Source organism: Thrips palmi, unplaced genomic scaffold, assembly GCF_012932325.1.
Source record: "Thrips palmi isolate BJ-2018 unplaced genomic scaffold, TpBJ-2018v1 HiC_scaffold_6, whole genome shotgun sequence".
Lineage (NCBI taxonomy): Eukaryota > Metazoa > Arthropoda > Insecta > Thysanoptera > Thripidae > Thrips > Thrips palmi.
This window is the reverse complement of record NW_023144633.1, coordinates 4,097,043-4,111,594: the sequence shown is the minus strand read 5'-3', so window position 1 is coordinate 4,111,594 and position 14,552 is coordinate 4,097,043.

The following is a 14,552-nucleotide window of genomic DNA, read 5'->3' as shown; positions in this document are numbered from 1 at the left end:
GCGCCTTCAGCCGAGCGATGCAGCAGATCGGTTCGTTGCTCTGTCTCTCTCGCACCCTTATGGAGAGCCCCATGAGTGCGACAGAGACAGAGCGATGAAGCGACTCTTCCGAATCGCTGGGCTGTTATTGCGAAAACCGAGGAAAACGGCCGAGTCGCTCGTTGCCGTTCAAATCCAACAGTCAAGCGCGTTTTCTCATTTTCCGCATTCTTTCTGGTCGTCTTTTTAACCTTTTTTGCCCTTATCTTAAGTGAGAAATGGCGCAAAGAAGATGAGAAGAGGCAGGGGGCAGGAGGGCACTTCATCCTGGCGACGTGACAGGGCCAAGCCGGGCTGCGTCTAGGACAGTCTAGGACAAGGTGACTGGAGTCGTCACTCTGATGTCTCGGCGCGTGCAAGTTGCGGAGCGCGGGTTCGCACAGTGGGCCAGAAGACCGGTGGAGGCAGTCAAAATCCCGGACGCGTTTTGAGCTCCAGAGTCGCTAAATGGCACTCGAATCGAACGTGTGACCCCACCAATGGATTGCTCTCCGAACGATGGAATCCATTGTTGGGGTCACACGCTCGGTTCGAGTCCTGTTTAGCGACTCTGGAGCTCAAAACGCGTCGAGAGTTTTGGCAGCCTGCGCCGGTCTTCTGGCCCACTGTGCGGCGGCCGCTTTATTTTGGCCGTCGCGGTTATGTATGGGTCCACGTCGACGACGCGCGCAGAAGAAACGGATTCTGCGATGGGAGCGGCCGATAGGCCGATGGCGACCGGGCTGATGGTTTGTTGCTAAGTCAGTCATTCTAGATCCTAGGGTGTAGGAGCCCAGCCCGGGCCGGGGCCCCCGCCGCGGCAGACCGATGCGGCAAAAAGATGATTTATGAAACGGCAGTGTCGGAACCGTCCTTGCGCCTTGCAGACGGACACGGCGTTCGCTAATAGAGAAAACAGGCGTGCCTTTTTGTTTTGCTTTCGTTGATGTCTCCGTCTTCATCAGGACGTGCATGGCCTCTGCCCTTCGCCGTGCTTTCTTCCAAGGACGTCGATCACACGCAGTGACTCCAAGTGACACGCAAAAGACACGCAAGTGACATGAAGTGACATGAAGCGACACGAAGTGACACGCCCCGCGCGTTAATTGCACTCGTCGAACAATGCCTGTTTGTGCCGTTTTCAATGCACGACGCAGTCCATGGACGGGGCGGGCCTACGCAAGCAGGGTCGTAGGGGCCGGCGGATACGCTACTGGGAAAAACAAACGAAACCAAAACCAAGACAAACAAGACGTCTTACTGCACATTGGGCCAGAAGACAGCTGCGGAGGCGGTCAAAATTCTAGCTCCAGCGTCGCTAGATGGGACTCGAACCGAACGTGTCCCCACCAATGGATTACTCAGTTATGGCCCCACTGTGCACTCAGTGGCGTGCGCAGAAATTTTGGAAGGGGGAGGGGGGTCGGGCCATGCTTTTTTGCCTACTTACAGGGAGAAAGTGACGCAATTTGCCTACCTTCCAGGCGGCTGTCGAGTGGCCAGAAGAGGGGAGGGGGGGAGAGGTCATGACCCCCATGAGGCCCTCCCCCTCCCCCCCCCCTTTTGCACACACGCCACTGTCTCGCCCGGACTGACTCTAGGTAATGTCAACATGGACTGATACGCAAAAATTAGAACCGACTTAGAAGTAAATGTTCTCGTCATTCAAACAATTTTTTCAGCAGTGTCAGACGAGACAAGACCTCAGCGTGGACAGCAAGTGGTAGCACGCCGCCACCTTTAAATTACAAAGGTTGTTGTTTTCTTTTAAGAAAATTATCCCAGACTCAAGGAGAAGGGGAGGGGGAGGGGCGTTCTGAAAAGGGCCGCCCCTTCTGCATACACACAACGCGGATTACACAAGCACGTCCTCGTCGCACAAGTCGCCGGATCTGGCCGGCAGAGAGAGAGAGAGAGGAGAGAGGGGAGAGAGAGAGAGAGAGAGAGAGAGAGAGAGGAGAGAGAGAGAGAGAGAGGAAAGGAGTGAGAAGGCGTGACTGCGAGACCCGCGGGTCTCGCCGCGCGCTCCTCCAGTTCCCAGCGCCGTGCGCGTCCATCGGGGGTCGTCTCGTCTCGTCCCACTCGCTCCCTCTCTGTCCCTCTCTCACTCGCCGCCACCCCGCTCTCGCACCCTCTCACTCCCTCCGCCGCCGGTACTATGCAAATGAAATGCAGTGGAAGCTCGCGCTAGCTCGCGCGCTCTCGGACAAGCAGAAGACGCGCGGCGCACAATGGGCGCAACACCTCACGCACTCTCTCTGTGTGTGTGTGTGTGTGTGTCTATGTATGTGTGTGTGTGCGAGCAATCTGCATACGGCCCGGAAACGCTGTCGCGACGTCGTTGCGACGTCTTTCATTTGTGCCCCGCGGGGCGGCCGGACCACGCAGGGCGACGAGAGGGGCTTTCCCCAGAAGGCAAAGAGACGGAGAGAGACACACAGAGAGAGAGAGAGAGAGAGAGAGAGAGAGAGAGAGAGAGAGAGAGAGAGAGAGAGAGAGAGAGAGAGAGAGGGAGAGAGAGAGAGAGAGGAGAAAAATCCGCACCACTGGAAAAGTAGACGGATTATACGCGGTGCAGGCGAATTGCTGGGTAATTCGTGGCAATTATACAGCGTCATTGCAGACTGAATGACACCGAGATGTGCGTGTGCGCGCGCGCGTGTGTGTGTGTGTGTGTGTGTGGTGACCTTTGGCTGAAAACCCCGCACGCTGCTCACCTCATTCCAATGCTTTACTTGTCGTTCTGGCGGAGGAGAAAGAAAGAAAAAATTGTGGTGCAAAAGTGCAACGAACCTCGTGTGTCCCCGCCCCGCCCCGTCCCGCCCCGCCCCGCCCCGCTCGCCCCGCCTCTCCACGGAGGCACACTTGTTATCATCACGGCCGAATCGCGGACAATACAGACGCAATGCAGCACACGGAGACATGGAGCCCATGAACTTTGCCTACGGAGGGAATGTCACCTTTCGAACGGGACCGCCAGATGACGCCAGTCGACGCCAGTGTGGTGCACACGTGCCGGACATACCGGACGCACTCACGCATACACACACACACACACACACACACACGCACGCCGACACCGTAGCGTGGTCTAGGTTCCCACGTCATGTCAGATTCCACGTCTGATCCCCTTCCTGCCGCCCGCTTCCAAAGGGGGTTTTTCTCGCCGGCTCCTCTCTGTCGCACTCGTGGGTCGTCCCGTAGCGGTGCGAGAGAGACAGAGCGACGAAAAGGATCCCGTGGCCTACCGTTCAGGGGCGGCTTGGCTAGGCAGGGCACGGGGCTCGGCGGCCTCAGCGGCACAGAACGGCAGCCGGAGAGAGAGACAGCCGACAGCCATTGGTCTTGCAACATTCCAGCCATCCAGCAACAGTGCAGCGGCCCGGCGGCGCACGGCCTCAGAATGAAGTGTGAATCGGCTTGGCAAATGCCTGCATCTGACGCTCTAGACTGAGGCAGCGGCCTGTCTCTGTCGCACTCGCGAGGCGTCTCGCAGGCGCGCGAGAGAGACAGGGGCGGCCCTTCGGAACCCTTCGGCCGCACAGTGGGCCAGAAGACCGGTGGAGGCGGCCAAACCTCTAGACGCGTTTTGATCTCCAGAGTCGCTAAACAGGGCTCGAACTGAACGTGTGACCCCACCAATGGATTGCTCCCCGAACGAGGAATCCATTGGTGGGGTCACACGTTCGGTTCGAGTCCTGTTTAGCGACTCTGGAGCTCAAAACGCGTCTAGAGCTTTGGCCGCCGCCACCGGTCTTCTGGCCCACCGTGGGCCGCCTCGGACAGATGGGCGGGTTCCCGCAATAAATGCGGTGGCCGGGCAGCACGGACCAGGTGGCGAGGACAGCAGCCCTCGCTCCGTCTCCCTCGCACTCGCGGGGCGTCCCGGCCTGTCCCGGCTGCCCGCGGGGGTGCGAGAGAGACGGACAGCCGCGAGGATTAGTCTAGGAAAGCCGATCGCGGCGAAAATAACTCAGCGCCGGCCACGCAGCCGGGAGCTGGGTCATCAGCACGTGGGGTATTGAATGCACACGGAGAGGCGGGGGGCTTATATTGTCAAGGAGCGATAGCTCGGCGCATTCCAGAGGCGGTGGCGGCCTGCCTGCTAGCCTGCAGTGTGAGTGCGACTTTAGCCTCGTCCAGAGGGCAGTAAATCCCTGCCAAAATAAAGTTAGGCTAGGACAGAGTCTGGAAAAAAAGACAAAATACTAACACTGATAAAAAGTGGGGGGAAAGGTTTATTTTAAAACACCCAGCAGCACAGCCAAGTTAAAGTTAGGGCCACGTCTCAAAAAAGATTAAAAATTATGAAAAATTGAAAACAAAAAGGTAATTTTAAAACGCCCAGAGGCGGTAGCACTGAACCCGAGTCTTCCCGCCGGCCTCGTGCAGAAAGGTGTAGGCAAGACGCAACCGCGGCACGCATTAGACGGACCTGAGACGGACTCTTTGCACCCGGCACTGTGAAGTCGGCCACGTGCGTGGATCTTCGCGCTGCGCTGCGGTTCGGACACTGCAAAAACGTGCCGAGGTTTGGCATTGTAACGTTTATTCGCGAACACACAGGCGCGCACTCACACACAGAGGAACACAGACAGACAGACAAACAGACAGACACAGACACAGCCAGACACACACACACATACACAGGGAGAGAGAGAGGAACACAGGAACACAGACGTGCACACAGACAGTCACACACACACACACACACACACACACACACACACACACAAACACACACACACACACACGGGACGAGGCGCGGCGGGCACATGCGCGCGTGCGGCGCGCTTTGCAACCGAAGGCAACACAGACAGTACTGCCGCATCTTTTTTGACGGAGAAAGCCATTTATTTTCGCGCCACTTTCCCCCACGAAGAAGCTACACTCGCGGCGCGGCACTGTTCGGCCCGAACACACGATGGTATCGCCGCACAACGCCCACCGCCTGTCCGTCTGTCCGTCTGTCTGTCTGTCTGTCTGTCTGTCTGTCCGCCTGTCCGTCTGTCCGTCTGTCCGTCCGTCTGTCTGTCTGTTTGTCCGTCTGTCTGTCTGTCTTTCGGAGTGTGGGTTGCACTTTTCGACATAAAACCCGACCTCAGTAGACGAGAACGACACATTGTTGTCGTCCTCATGGAAAAATGCAACATTGTGCGCTGCGCACACCGCCGTCAAACATGTTATTAAATGTTATTGGGACTGTGTCAAGACGTCGTCACACACACACACACACACACACACACACACACACACACACACACACACACACACACACACACACACACACACACACACTCACACACACACACACACACACACACACTACAGGTTGCTTAGACGAAAGCAGGTGCCAGAGGCGTACTTTATGAGGCCATGGCGCGCCATGGCGGTCCGGCGGCGGTCCAATCGATATTTTAAATGTTGGCCTCGAGTCCGACAATGGCCGACGCCCACTGTAAGTGAGCCGCAAGCCGCAAGCAGCACCTGTCGTGTTATCTCTGTCAGTCATTACCTTCCTCCCCGAACCGCGCTTTCGCCGCTCTGCCTCTCTCACACTCACGGGGAGAGAGAGAGAGGAGAGAGAGAGAGAGAGAGAGAGAGAGAGAGAGAGAGAGAGAGAGAGAGAGAGAGAGAGAGAGAGAGAGAGAGAGAGAGAGGCCGGCGGTAACGCGTTTGATTGCGCATCACTACACACGTCACACATTACGGGGCTGTGGTAACTCCGCACGCCGCGCTGGTCGCGCCCGCCTTCTGGATAGTGGGAGGGAGACGGGGCGGCGGCGCGATCGGGCGTGGCGGGAGGGAGGGGGAGAGAGAGAGAGAGAGAGAGAGAGAGAGAGAGAGAGAGAGAGAGAGAGAGAGAGAGAGAGAGAGAGAGAGAGAGAGGCAGGAGGTCACCGAGGTTAGTGGTAGCATGCGGCAGTGCGGCGCCGTGGCACGCCGCGGTCAGGTAGCAGGCGAAGCGGCCGAAGCAGAGACTCGTCTGGACAGGGGGCATTGCGTGCTCCAGCAACGTTCGCCAGCAGAGTCCTCCAGCAAGGTTCTCCAGAAAAGTCCTCCAGCTAGGTTCCACTGACCCACAGCAAAGCTCTCCTGGAAGTCCTTCAGCTAAGTTCCATGGCAAAGCTCTCCAGCAAAGCTCTGCAGTGGAGCTCTCCAGTAAAGCTCTCCAGCAAAGCTCTCCAGCAAAGCTCTCCAGCAAAGCTCTCCAGCAAAGCTCTCCAGCAAAGCTCTCCGGCAATGCTCTCCAGCAAAGCTCTCCAGCAAAGCTCCCCAGCAAACCTCTTCAGCAAAGCTCTCAAGCAAAGCGCTCAAGCAAAGCTCTCCAGCAAAGCTCTCCAGCATAGCTCTCCAGCAAACCTCTCAAGCAAAGCTCTCCAGCAAACCTCTTCAGCAAAGCTCTCAAGCAAAGCGCTCAAGCAAAGCTCTCCAGCAAAGCTCTCCAGCAAAGCTCTCCAGCAAAGCTCTCCAGCAAAGCTCTCAAGCAAAGCTCTTGAGCAAAGCTATCCAGCAATATTCGGCAGTTCTTTAGATAGGTTCAACAGCAAAGCTCTCTACATTCCAGCGGTTCTCCTGGCAGGTTCTCTACGAACGTCTCTCCAGCACGCCTCTCCAGCCAGGCCGTGCAGTCCTCTACGACGTCCGCGACGCTCTCCCAGTGGCGTCGCATCCCAACAAGGCGCCGCAATACTCACGCCGGTAGCGGCACAACCGCCTCCAAAATATGGCCGCCCATTTTTCGAACGAAAAAAGAGGGAAAGAGGGAAAAATACCGTCATGTCCACACCACCATGGTCACGCAAATTTGGCCGGCAAAAACAAGCCGCCTCTTCCCAGTGTGCTGTCCGCGGCGTTGCTGCTGCGAGGCGATGTGCCAGCCTTTGCAAGCCCGCGGCGTTGCACCACGCAAATTGGACACGCCGGACAAGGGACGACGACGAAGCGCGTCATGGCCGACCGGCCGTCCTGCAGGCCGAGCCCGAGAGTCGTTCTCGTCGCTCTGTCTCTCCCGCACCCGCATGAGGGACGCCCCATGAGTGCGAGGGACGCAGAGCGACGAAAACGACTCTCGGAATCAGTCTGCTGGGCCCAGCGTCCTCGTCGACATCCCGGCCAAAGGCTTTCCGAGCGCCTGTCAACGCGAGGGTAGGCCAGCCCGCAACACTCGCCAGCGCGGCAGGGCGGCCCACCCCGGACTTCGCGGGCGCTCGGCGCGACAAGCTGCGCGCGGGACAGGGCACCGGGACCATACCGGGTGGAACAGAGCACGGCATAGGGTGACCATCAGGCAAAACAAAGCACGGCCTAGGGTGGCCACCGGGCAGAACAGTGCAGTGCATAGGGTGGCCACCGGGCAGAACAGTGCACGGCATTAGGGTGGCCACCAGGAAAACAGTGCACGATGTAGCGTGGCCAGCGGGCAGAACAGTGCAGACACAGGGGGGCCATCGGGAAGAACAGGGCACGGCATAGGGTGGCCACCAGGCAGAACAGGGTACTGCATAAGGGGGCCACCGAGCACGGCATAAGGTGGCCACCGGGCAAACAGTGCACGGCGTAGTGTGGCCACCGGGCAAACAGTGCACGGCATAGGGTGGCAACCGGGCAGAGCAGCACAGGACATAGGGTTGCCACTTACCAGAATAACATCGTAAGCCCATTTTGCCCGCACACCGCGCCGCACACCCAATGCTGTCCTAGCCGGTGACCGAAGTAAACATGTCCATCGGTTTATCAAACGAACTCAGACCAACTGAAGATTTAAAGGAACCTCCGCGATAGAATCTCTCTCTGTCTCTGCTCCACTTAAAAACAAAATAAACAAAAGCCGTCTCTTTCTACGCCGCGTTCGATTGTCTCTGGCCGCGGGCAGTGGCGCGGCGGCGCAGGGCCGGGCAGCAGACTGATTCCGAGAGTGGCTTTCGTCGCTCCGTCTCTCTCGCACTCATGGGGCGTCCCGTATGGGTGCGAGAGAGACAGAGCGACGAAAGCGACTCTCGGAATGAGTCTGCAGGGCGGGCAGGCCGGCGGCGGCGCTACCGTCGGTCCGTTCTTCGGCCAGCCCAGCCGGCGGCTCGCCGAGGGCCGGCCAGCCATTTATCTCGGCGTTGGATGATTTGCGAACGAGGGCCAGACCACACTGGACTTCGTAATTACCCTTTGCGCCATCTAGCGGTGAAAAATTGAAAGCGACCGCGCGGCCCGGCCCTAGCCCGTCGGCGGGGCGGGGCGGGGCGGGGCGGGGCGGGGCGGGGCGGGGCGGGGCGGGGCGAAAAAGTAGGAAGAGAACAGGATCGTCCGATGTATAACGTATTTGTCCTTGCGCTGCGGCTCGTAAAATTGAAAAAGTTGCACTGGCGGCAGGTGCCTTTAGTGTGTGTGTGTGTGTGTGTGTGTGTGTGTGTGTGTGTGTGTGTGTGTGTGTGTGTGTTAGGGTGCGCGTCTGTGTGAGGGCCACTAACTCACTGCTGGCGAAGGCACGCCGCGGTGTCCACAGGGAATGTGCGTGAAAACTTACTAGAGCGGACCACCCTGGCTAGGCAGCGCCCGGGCGTCTCCGGGTCTCCGAAGGGAACCGCCGCACAGTGGACCAGAACACCGGTGGAGGCGGCCAAACCTCTAGGCGCGTTTTGAGCTCCAGAGTCGCTAAATGGGACTCGAACCGAACGTGTGACCTGACCCCACCAATGAATTCCTCGTTCCGAGAGCAATCCAGTGGTGGGGTCACACGTTCGGTTCGAGTCCCATTTACCGACGCTGCTGCTCAAAACGCGTCCGGGATTTTGACCACCTCCACCGGTCTCCTGGCCCACTGTGCGCCGACGCGCCGACTCGGCCTCGCCATCGTCGATACACTGTTACACAGTGCACACAACTCATAGGGCCGACAGACAGGTCCGATTACAGTGTGCCACACCTGCCGAGCGGCGTCGTCGTCTTCATTCCGAGGCTGCGGATTCCGAGAGTCGCTTTCGTCGCTCTGTCTCTCTCGCGCCCATAGGGCACGCCCCATGTTGCGAGAGAGACAGAGCGACGAAAGCGACTCTCGGAATCGGTCTGCTGCCGTTGTTTCCGCCCGGGGAAATGTCACGGTGCCGCGGTGCGCTTGTTCGCGACGACGGGATGGGCCAAACGCTGTGACAACATCGGCTACCTGGAAGGCCTGGAAGGCTTGCTGGAAGGCCTGGAAGACGCACTCCAGCACGCGGCACTACTGGGGCACGGCGAGAAGCAGCCGTAACAGAGTAAAGTGGCGAGTGCGACTGTGTATGACGACCGGTTTCGCTGTCGAATTGTGTGTGTGTGTTAGTGTGTGTGTGTGTGTGTGTGTAGGTGTGTGTGTGTAGGTGTGTGTGTGTGAGTGTCAGTGTGTGTCAGCGTGTGTCAGCGAGTGTCAGTGTGTGTCAGTGTGTGTCGATATGTGTCTGTGTGTGTCATAGCGTGTCAGTGCCCTGGCCTGCCCTGCCGCCCGTTCGTTGGGTAACGTTTTAATCATATCGCCTCGTTGATTCGATTCGGTGGAATCTGGAAGGCAGAGTGACCCGCCCCGTCCCACCCCGTCCCGCCCCGTCCGTGCAGTTTGTTACGTCGTCGTCGTCGCGGACCCGCGAGAGCAGAGCGAGCAGAGCGCAGCACAGTGGGCCAGAAGACCGGTGGAGGCGGACAAAACTCGGGACGCGTTTTGAGCTCTAGAGTCGCTAAACAGGCCTCAAAACGAACGTGTGACCCCACCAATGGATTCCTCGTTCGGAGAGCAATCCATTGGTAGGGTCACACGTTCAGTTCGAGTCCTGCTTAGCGACTCTGGAGCTCAAAACGCGTCCAGAGTTTTGTCCGCCTCCACCGGTCTTCTGGCCCACTGTGCGCAGGTCGTGCGTGCGGCGAACCTCGAACCTCCAGATACCGCATTGGTCGGCTAAATTACCACTGACAATTTGACACCAACCAGAAAAAAAAATCGTTTCTTCACTATTAATTTCCTTGTTTTTTGTAAAAAAAAATCTTGTTACAAGAAAAAAATTTGCATACAAGAAAAACAAGTTTGGGTCGAGTGAATTTTCCTTACAAGAAAAAAAAATTAGAAAATTTTTTTTTTTTTCTTGATCTAAGAAGTCATTTATTTGGGGTAAACACCTACAGTTCACTACATTACACACGCACTCTTGGATTTTGGACCAGGACTAACTATATCACCTTCAATTTCTTGTGACATTCTTTGTCAATTATTTTCACTTTTTTTGAAACATTTTTTTTTTAAGTTTGCAAGCGTTGACAGTGTCTCCGCACCGCCATCCCTTCCTTCCTGCTTCCTCCGGCCGCCTCCTCGTCGTCGACACCGCGGCCACTCCGCGGCGACTCTCCTGCTTTGCGATTCTAATCCCATTCATTAGTGTGGTAATTCCTTGGCCCGCCAAAAATTGCCCTCTCGGATGACAGCGGGCCGACGCGTAGCGACGCCGCCCCGGGAAGAGAAAGTTCGCGGGCAGGTCCGCGCCGTGGCCGAGCCTCGGGCCGAGCCCACCGAGGCCCTGGTCCTGGTGGCGGTGGCCGCGGCGCACAGTGGGCCAGAAGACCGGTGGAGGCGGACAAAACTCTAGACGCGTTTTGAGCTCAGGTGTCTCTAAATGGGACTCGAAGCGAACGTGTGACCCCACCAATGGATTGCTTTCCGAACGAGGAGTGGGGTCACACGTTCAGTTCGAGTCCTGTTTAGCGACTCTGGAGCTCAAAACGCGTCTAGAGTTTTGTCCGCCTCCACCGGTCTTCTGGCCCACTGTGCGGCGGCGCAGCGCTGAGGTCCGATTCCGCTGCCTCGCACTCCTCGCTCTGTCTCTCTCGCACTCGGGGCAGTGCGCCGTTAGGGAGCGAGAGAGATAGAGCGGCGGGTACGCGCGCCAGAATCGGACTACTGACCGGCAGCGCCGTGCTCGGCGTGCCTTTGTTCCCACGCCGCGACGTGCATCGGCTGCATTATCATTTCTTCGTTTCCCGGAGCCAGAGTGCCAAATAATTGCCCCGCACTGCCGCCGTGCCGACGTCCGACAGTGTAGAGGCAGTGCCCAGAGGTTTTCTTTAAAAAAATCACCCCTCTCAGCGGAAAATTTGGCATTTCAGACGAAGATCCAGGATACCCTTAAATCCGCACCCGCTGCAGTTTTAGATGAGACGTTGCCTAACCTCTACTTTATTTGTTGAGTAAAACCTCCAGGATAACCTCAGGTTATCTTGCATAAAATGACCTAACCTTATCAGCTCCACCTAACGAAGTGGCGTGCGCAGAAATTTTGAATGGGGGGGTCAGGCCATGCTTTTTGCCTACTTACAGGGGAAAGTGACGCAATTTGCCTACCTTCCAGGTGGCTGTCTAGTGGCCAAAGAGGGGGTCATGAACCACCTTGCCCCCCCCCCCCCCCCCCCCCCCGCCCCCTTGCGCACGCCACTGACCTAACGTCAACAGTTCACTCCGAATCGCGGCAAGGGACGAGAGTGCGCGAGAATACCGTTCTCGCTTTCCTGCAAAAGTTCAATTTCCGAGCCGTTTCTACTTACGCTACAGTGCTGTGGTCTGATTCCGAGGGTCGTTTTCGTCGCTCTGTCTCTCTCACATCCACGCGGGAATGCGGGACGCCCGCAGCGGTCTGCAGGGGTTGGCACGGCACGGTGGCCATACACCAGCTGTCGCCAGTGCACCAGCCAGCACGTTCCTCGGCCGGCAGGGACTCCAGGCAGGGTGTCCAGGGTCAGTCTGAGGTGGCCGACTCATCATCATCAATATCAATACCGCGGTGATGAGGCCGATCACCGCCTTCCTCACCGCCGCAACGGCCGCCACCTTCGCCTTCGCAGTTCCTCGCCGCGCTGGACCACCTGAATGGCTCCAGGAAGGCGGTGGTGCATCTGCTCTGCAGCGCCTCACGCAAGGCCGCGTGCGGGACTACACTGTCAGCGGCACGTCCCGCAGTGGGCTGGAAGACCGGAGGAGGCGGTCAAAATCCCGGACGCGTTTTGAGCTCCAGAGTCGCTAAATGGGACTCGAACCGAGCGTGTGACCCCACCAATGGATTGCTCTCCGGACGAGGAATCCATTGGTGGGGTCATACGCTCGATTCGAGTCCCATTTAGCGACTCAAGAGCTCAAAACGCGTCTAGAGTTTCGGCCGCCCGCGCCGGTCTTCTGGCCCACTGTGCGTCCGACGCATTTTCGCACCCGTGTCATCGAACTTAAAGCGATGCCCACGCTGGAATTTCCGCTCGACGCAGCGCGCACTGCACCACCACACTGTTGCGCAACCCGCGGCAATGTTTACACAGTGGGGCGCAGATTTTACGATTGTTATTGTTTAATCTCGCTGCCGTTCGCGTCTTCCTTCGCACGTATTGTTTGTCGGAATTGATGGCTGTGAGACCGAGAGCGACGCCTCAAGGCTGGTCATCACCGGCGTGCTCGGGGAGCCAGTGGACTGACTCCGAGAGTCGCTCTGTCTCCCTCGCACTTATACGGGGCGCCCTATGAGTGCGAGAGAGACAGAGCGACGAAAACGACTCTCGGAATCAGTGTGCAGGTAGAGCCGCGGACGGTCCGTACCGGGATTTACGGCCTCACTCAATCGGCTGGCTGTGGCTGGCTCAGCCGATTCGGTGTGGGCTTCCGCGCCACCGCGGCCCTCGCTGGGGCCCTGCCGCGGCCTCGGCTATCTTTATGGAGTGTGGCAGTAATCATACACACTCCGACGACCCCCTGCACCAGCGGCAGGTTCAGTTGATGAACGCACCCCTCCCCCTTTTTAGGTCAAGCGAACCAAAGCTTGAGCTATATTACTCGCACGATGTGTGAGGCTCAGTCAGGCGAAGCCAACATACACATATCAAAAACATACTCAAAAGAGAGTATATTGGGAGCGCACTGAAATCGGAAGTGTGGTGAATTTACCTCCCATGGTTACCTCATTCTACCCCACGTACAAATGTGGTAAGAATAACACCCCTTCCAAAAAGTGGTGTACAAGCCCATAATTTAGCTGTTACCCCATGTATTGTGTGGTCAAGACCACCCTTTTATGAGGTATGAGGACTGAACACTTTTTTGCTGGGGTATTCACGATGGCTTTTATGTGGTACTATGCTGACCACTGATTTTAAGAGGTATTGACCGCATTTCCACGTGTGGTAAATTTGGGTAACCACAGTTTTGCGCCTACCACACATTATCTGTAGTCTACCACACTTCGAAAGACAGCGCGGGTGAGCCTGGCCGTGGTGCGGCGTCACTTTTCACGATTTTTCGGCTGCCAGCAAGCAGCATGTCGTCGGAGCGACCATTTGAAATCTCATAGCTATGGCTCAAATATTACCGCCTGCACTGTGCAAAAAAACACAGTGAATCCCGCGGCTCCGATTCTCCGAAAGGACTCGCTGTCTCTCTCGCACCGCCCTGCGCCACGGCAGGCGCACAGTGGGCCAGATGACCATGCAGGCGGCCAATCTAGACGAGTTATGAGCTCCAAAGTCGATAAACAGGACTCGAACCGAACTTGTGACCCCACCAATGAACTGCTCTCCGAACGAGGAATCCATTGGAGGTCACACGTTCGATTCGAGTCTTTTTCAGCGACTCTGGAGCTCAAAACGCGTCTGGAGGTTTGGCCGCCTCCACCGGTCTTCTGGCCCACTGTGAGGCGCCGCGAGTGCGAGAGAGACAGAGAGAGACAGCGCTACCGCACGCTCCGCGCCATTAGTTGGGGTGAGCTGGCAGAAAGGGCCGACACGGCCAATCCCGCGTCGCGTTGTCGACGTCGTCGCTACCCCGCGCTGGCAGGGCACTCTCCGTGCGGCGCGCCGCCTCACGCCGAGGGTCGCTCTGTCTCTCTCGCACTCATGGGGCGTCGCGCAGGGGTGCGAGAGAGACAGAGCGACGAAATGGTCCTTCGGAATGAGGTGGCGAGCCGGGCGTCCTGTGGGCCTTTGGGCCTTTAGCCCTGTAGACTGTAGTTTTCGTCGCTCTGTCCCTGTTGCACCAAAACGCCTTTGGAATCAGTCTGCTGTGGATCCACTCATTGGGTATAGCACAGTGGGCCAGAAGACCGGTGGAGGCGGTCAAAATCCCAGACGCGTTTTGAGCTCCAGAGTCGCCAAATGGGACTCGAACCGAACCTGTGATCCCACCAATGGATTGCTCTCCAAACGAATCCATTGGTGGGGTCGCACGTTCGGTTCGAGCCCTGCTTAGCGACTCTGGAGCTCAAAACGCGTCTAGAGTTTTGGCCGCCGGCGCCGGTCTTCTGGCAAATCCACTGTGTATCGACGGGGCGGCCGTGAAACGACTGCGACGTGACAGGGGCGTGACACGGCGGCAAACAGACGGCCGGCCGGCCAGGCGGTCCACCGCGGTCCACCGGGTGGCGTGCACAGTGTGCACACGCAGCAAGACGCAGCGGGGCGCCGCCGGAGATTATTACTGATGATTGATTTGATTGGATAAATCAGCGGCGAGCCAGGCCGCGTTCGAGGGTATCGATCGGTTCGATAGTATC